The sequence below is a fragment of the Hesperophylax consimilis genome, chromosome 5 (genome assembly GCF_061612785.1).
Source record: "Hesperophylax consimilis isolate HC1 chromosome 5, BYU_Hcon_1.0, whole genome shotgun sequence".
Classification (NCBI taxonomy): domain Eukaryota; kingdom Metazoa; phylum Arthropoda; class Insecta; order Trichoptera; family Limnephilidae; genus Hesperophylax; species Hesperophylax consimilis.
The window spans coordinates 29,590,961-29,600,640 of NC_142840.1; the positions used below are offsets into that span (position 1 = coordinate 29,590,961).

General features: G+C 33.2%; 1 pseudogene; it reads right to left on the reverse strand.

Annotated features, from left to right (window-relative positions):
- Nucleotides 1–8,187: 8,187 nt before the first annotated feature.
- LOC149423748 (proteasome subunit beta type-5 pseudogene) lies at nt 8,188–9,045 on the reverse strand (annotated as a pseudogene).
- Between the last annotated feature and the right edge of the window lie 635 nt (nt 9,046–9,680).

Genomic DNA, 9,680 nt, shown 5'->3' on the forward strand with positions numbered 1-9,680 from the left:
GTACTCTGTAGTTTCAAAATTGAATAAAATTTAAGATCAGTTTCAATAAAATTTAAGATCTACTATACAGGAGGAAGTTGTGGAAAGTTAAACTTTTCGACGCTACCTTATTGGGTTATCCGCCGAAGCACACGTGCAGTGCAGCCGTGGTGTAATAACAATGTTTCAAGCAAATTAACGAGTCTCACATTGTACAAAATTATCGACGGTTTATAAGTGCATTTTGAAACTCATATTACAGTACAACTGACAGAAACGTTTTATTCTAATTACCCATGAAATATTGTGATTCAATTTTTATTATTGTGGGTATCTGTTGCTAAACAGACGCTGACAAAAATATCAAAAAGTGGAACCTAAATTGTACAGTTTTTTTGAAGATAATATAAGGGATTTTTAAACGAAAATTAAAAAAAAAAATCATAAAAGATACGGTCGCATCTAGTACCTTTGCTTTGCTGGGGCGCTACTCTACTAACCAAGATAATGGCACCCATATCCTTCGGTTATATTTAACAATACAAAACTTCGAATAATAACTACCAATTCTATCTTTATTTTCTCATAAAGCACATTTTTATCGGCTACGATCTATTATGTATGATCGCAAGGTTCAACTCAAACTAAATGCTATCTAGATAGTGTCTAGAATATCTTTTCCGATTTTATGTCCGGGTTAAATCTTCCCCATAGGAAAAACTAAACCCTTCCACACACTTTTCCACAAATGATCATCTAGTCAATCAACATTATGCAAGTGCGTTATAAAAGCAAAACAAATACAAAACAATACAAGAACAACACGTCAACTCACCAGAGATCAAATGGGAAAATAATTCACCGACTATAGATATTTTCATATCAGAGGGTTGGGCTCGGTAGAACTCCAAACAGGGCCTATAAATCCCACTGATCCCTCAACATAAATATTTAATAAAATCTTTCGTTATCCTACATGTATTTAAAATGACTGATTTTTGCATTTTTATATATAAATTTTTTGATAGATCTAATACGCTTAAATTTTTAATGAGAGAGCTAGGTATAATGCCAGTAACCGAAATGACGAATGGTAATATTTTTATAGTCTGAGAATATATATTATACTATGTTAATTTTAATGTGTTACACATGTATAAACTTTTTTTGGAATATTTTGTTTAAATCCTCAAATTGTACGTTTTTTTGATGTGGAGCTATAATTCATTAAAAATAATACAAACGATTACCGGAAAATATGCAATATGCGTATTTAAAAAAATTAGTGTGACTTTCAACATGGTAAATTTATAAGTTTCAACAGACTTTTTAACATGGTAAATTACCTGATAAACTATACAAAAGAGGATTTTTTGAAAGTTCCAACATGCATTTAATTTTAAAAAGACAAATATCTAAATCTTCAATTACCTCCATTACTTGTTGGGGTACATGACTTGACAAAAATAATACTGACCATCTGATCTTTTTTGACTAAAAAACATCAATAATGTCGAATTTTTTAAACTATGCACTCTATCACACTGAAAAGTCACTTGCCGCCACTGATTGTCAACTGAAACATTAGTCGATTCAAAAAGAATTTAAACTGAGTTTAATAGGGGTCAGTTAGTAATGAATACTGAAAAATATATAATTTGGTTGGGAAAATAATTAATAAACAATTAAATATTTTCATAACAGGAAGAAGAAGAAATCAAACTCAATATTGATGACTGTGTTCTACAGGGTTTTCCAATAAAAGGTGTTATTTTGAATAGCCCGCAATTTCGGTAGATGTTACTTTTGAAGCTGTCATTTTTTGAGATTTGACAAGTAAAAACTACGCCATTAATAAAAATGGAACGATACACGCTTCAACAACGCATTAAAATTATTAAAATTCACTTGAGTGAATCAAATGCAAATAATCTTGAGTGATGAGGCCCATTTCCACCTCGGTGGCTTCGTCTACAAGCAAAATTGTCGCATTTGGGGCTCGGAAAACCCAAGAGTTATTGTTGAAAAATTTCTCTATTCTCAACGTGTGACTGTTTGGTGTGGTTTATGGTCCGACGGAGTCATTGGAACTTACTTTTTCGAAAGTGAGGCTGGAGCAACAGTTAAGGTGAATGGATTGCGCTATCGAGAAATGATTAATGATTTTTCATGGCCGAAATTGGATGGTATTGATCTGGATAACGTTTATTTTCAACAAAACGGCGCTACGTGCCACACAAGCAACAAGACCATTGAAATTTTACGATTGAATATCAAAATAACACCTCTTATTGGAAAACTCTTATTGAAAAATTGTATAATAATAATTGGATAATTTGTAGAGCGCCGTTTTTGTGAAAAATCACCTCAAGGGCGCTGAAAATTACGTGGATTGATTTAAATTATTTGGATTATTATTAAGCCTCAATATTGACTAATACTTGTTTCAAGCATATCGATTCACTTGATTGAGAAAACGGAACCCGTATTTGTGTAAGGCACTATTTGCTAGAATCACTGTTTAGAGCACTAGATATTGGATATACCGTTCTTTGAATACGTAGGTAGTTCGAGCTGAAGTCTCCTTTTATCTAGGATTAATGATGAACTATTTGGAAGAAATTAAAAATCATTTGTTTGCATAATCAGGACTGTGAAGATGCTTCTTTGTATAACAGAATGCTAGCAGATGACCATACCATAATAGTATCCAGAGTGAGGAGGATTGGATTATCGAAATAATAATACGGGTTTAAGATTTAGCCTTGCGCTTGAAATCGGTATTTTTTTATCGAACAAAGGGTTTCATTCGAAATTGTTTAGTCGTAAAATTTGATTTCCATATTTTTATATGCATGATTCTTAGGAAACGCAAATTGTTTTCAATTCTCTCGCTAGGTACTTACCTATGTTATTAATATTATTTCTAAACGGTAAGAATATATCATAAAGAGTCCGTAAAAATGATTGTCCGTAAAATAAGTTTAATCTGTCTGTAAATTTGTTTGTACGTTCCGCTTCCGGCTCAAAATGGTGGCCGTTTTTATTGATTAGGATAAATTATTTTTAAATGTGAAATCATCGTGCTTATTTGGACACTATTCCTTATTATTCGAATTTTTTCAATATTTGTTACCCACCTGCCAGAAGAAAGTTTGATAAAAGAATTATCATCGCGATTTCTTTATAAAAGTATATAATCACTTATTTTTTTAATGTTACATAGAATACTCAGTTTATACTTAAGAAGGTAGGTATCTAACTACTTCTTACAAATATTATGATTTCAGAATGTTCCCACAAATAGTTCTCCAACTCGTCGTGGAAGGAGATTTTAAATAATAGGTTCTTTCGCGTATTACTTATTTATTTATTTATTATTTATTAACGCCGATTATAGCGGCTTTTACAAAAAAATAACATTTGTTATACATATTAATACAGAATATACATAGATAAAAAAATATAAATATAAAATACATAAAAGAGAACAATAGAAATAGTTATTATAAATACAATACAACAATTGTTTATATATTTATATATATATATATATATAAATATGTAAACAATTCATATACAATAAATCCCGGATAAATTAATACTTTAAAACTATATTTGATTATAATCAATCTGAGAAGCGCTGACATACAGTTTTAATTAAATAGTGTTTGTATGAGGTTAAGCTAGTAATGTTTATAGATTCATCCAAAACATATTTATTACCAAGTACATGTAGGCGATTTATTATGGAATTGAGTTCAGCGTTAGATCCTGTATTGTTGCAATGATAGGGTAATTTGAAACGAACTGATCGACTAGGTACATGGAAACATATTAACGAAAGAAGTTCAGGGGAGTTCAACAGGTTGGTAACGATTTTAAATAAATAAAATAGGTCAAAACAAATTCTTCTTTCTTTTAATGTATCGAGTCCCAATAATTGTAACAGAGAGGGGTAATTAATGTTTTCGACGAATATTCCCAATTTAAAATTAATATAACGTAAAAATTTATGTTGGACTCGCTCAAGGGAATTCTCATGTACACTGTAGTAAGGACTCCAAATGGTGGTGTTAAATTCTAGTTGGCTTCTAACAAGTGAAGTGTAAAGTAATTTGACAGTTTTTAAATTTTTAAAATCCTTTGAAATCCGTAAGACAAATCCTAACATTTGCATTGCTTTACTGGTTATATTATTAATGTGTTTAATGAATGTTAATTTAGTGTCAAATGTTATACCAAGGTCTCTTATTTCATCCACAGATAATAAGGTGTGATTATTGAGAAAGTAGGTGAACAAAAATGGGTTTTTTTTCTGTGGAATCTCATAAGTTGACATTTTTTTACATTAAGAGTTAATTTGTTTTTAAGACACCAATCGTAAAAGCTATTAATATTAGATTGAAGTGTTAGACAGTCCTCGATATTGTCAATAATTCTATATATCTTCATATCATCAGCGAACATTAGAATGAGAACACGGGTGAATATGTTTGTTACGTCGTTAATGAATAAATTAAAAAGTAAAGGACCAAGATGCGAACCCTGGGGTACGCCACTGGTAGCTTCGAACATGTAGGATAAGTGATCATTAATACAGACAGTTAACTGACGCCTAAGTAGGTAACTCTTAAACCAAGATAAAAGGTTTCCATTAATGCCGAGTTTCAAAAGTTTATTAATGAGGATTTTATGACAGACCTTATCAAACGCCTTACTGAAGTCGGTATATATAGAATCAACTTGTTGTTTGTTGGCAAGTGCATTGGAAATAAAATTTTCATATAATGTTAGGTTAGTCAAAGTTGATCTGCCGGAGATAAAGCCGTGTTGACAAGTTGCGATACAAGAGTTTACAAAGAAGCTGATTTTCTTAAGAATCAATTTCTCAAAAAGTTTAGGTATAGACGATTGAATACAGATAGGCCGATAATTTTCAACAAAGGATTTATCACCACTTTTAAATACAGGAGTTAGGTAGCTAAGTTTCCATATTTGTGGAAAGTGTCCTGTGGAGAGTGACTTGTTGAACAGTATATTAAGCGGAACAGATAAACTTTGGACACAATTCTTAAGTAAGATGGAAGGAATCTTATCAGGTCCCGAGCTCGTTTTGGGTTCAAGTGATTTAATACAGACTATAATGTCTTCAATATCAATGTGTATTTGCGATAAGTGTAAATTTATATCCGAATTGAAGTAAGGAATTAAGTCATCTGGAATATCAGGTTCATACACGTCCTTAAAGTAATCAGCAAACATGTTAACAATTTCATAAATTTTACTGGAGCTATTTTGTCTGTAACGTATATTACCAGAAATACCAGCATCATTGTTTTTCATTGATTTTGTGTATTTCCAAAAGTATTTTACATCATGAAGTATCGTGTTCTCAACCGAATTAATGTAATTTTTATAACATCTTTTGTCATTTTTTTGCAATCTCTTCTAATATTGTTGAATGCCGTATAGTTGGGAATTGTTCTGTGTTCTTTATATTTTTTATGTGTTTCTTTTTTAATAACAATTAACTGAATTAATTCTTTGCTGAACCATATCGGATACTTTCGTACTTTATGATGAATTAGAGGAATTGTGTCGGAAATGATACTATTCAGTTGAGAGTAAAATAGTTCTACGCTATAGTTGAGATCACCTTCCTTGAGAACAGACCAATTTACTTTGTTAAGTGCATGATTAATGTCCTGGTAATTAGCATTAATGAAATTACGACTACAATTTTTAATTAGAGGGTCACACTCTATTGTAATAGGTACTAGTATTGTAAGTGGAGGGTGGTGACTATCAATTGGGTCAAAGGATTCGGCTGACTCATAGACTTTTATACCCTCATCAGTAGAAAAAATTAAATCAAGTGTCCGATTACTACAATTCAGCACATTGTTTTACAATGGTGACTCGATAGTCGACCTAACCAGGAGCTGGCTACATGAGATCTGAAAACACCAAGTTTGTCTGGGAGCATTCTACAGTTAGAATGAGCATTCTAACTGGTCTTTGCGACTACTGGATACTAGCTGCCATCTTGCGGACTTCCAAACAAGCTCTATGCACTGCCCTCTATGAGTGCATCTATGAAGCTCTTTCTTCCCAACAGTTTGCATTTAGGTATTATAAGCAAAACGTGAGATTTTTAATAAAAGTTATTTTAGCTCAGAACTAAAAAACATGAAATCTTGTATTTTGTGTGTTTAGCGTATTTTAGATATATTATTTCTAATTTATGTATTTGTTATTACTACTAAATTTTAACCTACGCTTACAAAAATTCCTCATCATGTCAACTTGACATTCGCTACTTTGGGGCTAAAAGTAAATAAAAATATAAGAGAATTGTTTTTTGACGCGAGGTCTACAATAACTGTTTACAGATCTACTATTTTATTTGATAGTGATACAAGTAGGTACTTAACTTACTTTTAGTCGAAACGCAGTGCAAGCTGTTGAGATATATTACATCTCAATGGTGCATGCAAGCTCACAGAAAATGAGTATCCGTATGAGAAAAATATTTCCTCTTTCCTTTCGCCGGGTTTGGTGTTCGAAACCTCAACGGTTCTTTTACTTAGGACTTTAAGTTTTATTCAAGTTATGTTATAATTTTAGTTTTGTGAAACACTTGGCCGATAATGATACAGTAACAGAACTTGAATCCTTAAGAGAACTTGAAAATCAACTTTTGATGAATTGTTCAAATTCTGTGAAACAACCCGCACTGAGGACGGATTTTTTTCGAGTTTTGTTATTATTTTAGTTCTGTAAAGCAACTGGCCCATGTTGATATAATAACAGAACTTCAATAGGACTTTCACAGAACTTGGAAATTAACCCGTCCTTAATGTTTTACTACGACATACGCTGAAGCAAGCATATATATATACATATATATGTAAAGCATATATAATTATATATATATACTAGTATGTTGGGATATGTAGGGAGGGGAAGGACATGAGGGAGAGGAAGGTTGGGAAGTACGTGGCTATTCAGATCTGGTCACTTAACACGGCTAAAGCCATTTCAAGAAACGGTTAAATTCTGAATGGCGTGTCCGTGCGCCCGATTTTTTTCTCTTATGATTCATTTCTAATTTTTTACTGAGTCGATAATGGAATTCATCGGCCTGTCTGGGGCCTAGGAGTCAAAGGCTCTTTTTTAATTTGGTTACAATAGTTTTCTTTCAAATCGGTACATATCATAATTTTAAAGATTATGATCTGTAGGTCAATCTTCTCATTTTTTTAGAGTAGCTCCACAAGGGAGGCCATGAGGAAAATATTTTTCCTCGGGGCCTATGTCATCCTTGGGGATGATGTGTTGAGGACCAATTCAAGGATGTTTAGGGAAGGAAAAAGGGGTGGATAGGAACTGTGGGGTCAGTGTGTCCGGGAGTGATGGATGTGTGTGTCCATCTCTCCCACTGCAGTGCAAGCGATGGGTCGAGAGACTTTTGCTGGAGAGGCCAAATGGTCTCCTTCAACCAGTTTCTCCCGATCCGGCCTGTGGTAGGTGAGCAGAAGCATCCACCGCTAAGACCTAGAAAAACTTCACCCCATGAACCCGGGCACCCCTAAGTGCTAAGTCACAAAACGTAAACTACAAAATATCCTTTTTCAGGTAATCGGTAAAACATGATTGTAATGACTTGACCTTTAAATTATTACTCACTAGGCCATTGGAATAAAAGCTTAAATTTCAATTAAATAATTTAATTAATCACAAACACTTTGAAGAGTTGATTGAGGAAAATCTCTATTTTGTTTTTTATGCAAATAAAAATTAGGAATTTCTGTGAAGTTTACTGCCTGAATGTAATTAAGTTCTTCCTGATAAATAAAAACAGTGTCTCCTTGTAAAAATTAATTTATTTGTCTCACCTAATTACAGAATAACTTTGTATTTCACTTAATTAAACAATTGATGGATTGAAAAGAGAAAAGTTATTTCGAAATTAATAATACCCTTTATAATACAGTAGGTAATCAAGGATAAAATTGAAGAGTATTTATTTTTTCCTATGAAAAATATTATTGAATGAAAATAACATGTTTTTCAACAAACAAAAATTCAAGCCTTCTGTAACTTTTATTATTTAATGTAGCCATAACTGTTACGTCAATACAGGCTTAAGTGAGTAGGTATGTTTTTGTCGTTTGTTTTTTTTTTAATCGAATAAAATGTTTTTCATTGCATGGGAACACTCTTCGGCTTAGCCTCCTTGTCTGCTTGGTATTTGTAGTGGAGGGACATGCAATCATCAGTTGAGATATCCTTCCATCCGTTCTTGTTGATATGGTAAACTTGAATCATACCACCGGTGTAGGCGTCCCGATGAGTTGCGTGATAAATGGCCTGACGGCTCAGATCAAAAGCTTCCTGATCGGTCATGTTCCATTTGAATTCACTATCAAACACTGCTTGGGCGTAGAAAGATCCAGACCCCACAGCGAAACACTTCCCTGAGACCCTGGTGCCTTCAGAATCAACGTAGTACAGCTTAGGGTCTTTCTCGTCCCATCCGGCAAGCATCATGCCCATGCTGAGTCCCATGCCCTTGTAACCATAGACCATGTTGGCCATCAGTTTGGAGGCGGCCGCTACGCTGATTCTCTCCTTGTTGTGTAGCTCGTACATGCGGCACTGCTTGGCTAAGACACGGTTCCAGTATTTGCAGTCCGCTGCACCTCCGGCCAGGGTCCCTAGAAGGAAGTCATTGATCTCCAAAATCTTCTTCATGGTCTGAGAGCCGATGTATTGCCCTCCAGTTGCTCGGGAATCCGCTGCTAACACTATACCTCCCTGGTACTGGAAGCCTAAAGTAGTTGTTCCATGCATGAAATTCAACTTTATCTCTTTGCCTGATTGATCTTTGGTAAACCGCGTTAAGTTTTTAGCCGGATCAGTAAATGGTGGCACACTCAAGTCGCAATTGGCGGAGAAGTTTCTGGTTTGGTGAGCTATTTCGTTGTGTAGATCGTTGTATCGATGCAATGGATTCAGATTCAGGTATTTGTCCAGCCCGGCAAGGGATTCCAAAGCCATTTTTTCTGTTTAGTCGTTATAATGCGAACAATAAGAAACACCGATAGACAATGACAAATGACAAACAACGTTGTCAAGAAATTATTTAATTCAAATTAAAAAGTGTTCCCAATTTCTATTTGTAAAAATAAGAAACTAAATTATTGTTAACAGATGTAAGTAGGTAATAAAATGGCTAGTGGCGATGGCTATAGCATAAACAAAATGAGAATTAGACTTGATTCTAATACATAAAACATCAGTTGGTATTATTGGTCAATTATGGTCGGGGTGGGAGGTCAGAAGTGTACTCTGCTGGGTGACTAGTGACATGTGAAAGAAAAAAATCTTTTTTTTTTAAATAAAATAAGAACACAAAATTTTACTAAAATGTTTTTAATGATATTTTAATATTTTATTTGTTATTTCAGAAATCACTTGCTAAGCAAGTCTGTTTTAATATTACTCTAAGGTTTTAACCCTGTAACATCCTGTATATAATTTATTGTTAAATAATTAATAAAATAAATAAAAACATTTAATCATTTTAAAATAAACTCTCCATTCATATACATTAGTACTCTGTATATCTTACATCTAGGTATTACACCATTAAAATGACAGATAAGTTTGAAATATAAGAATAAAAAATAAAA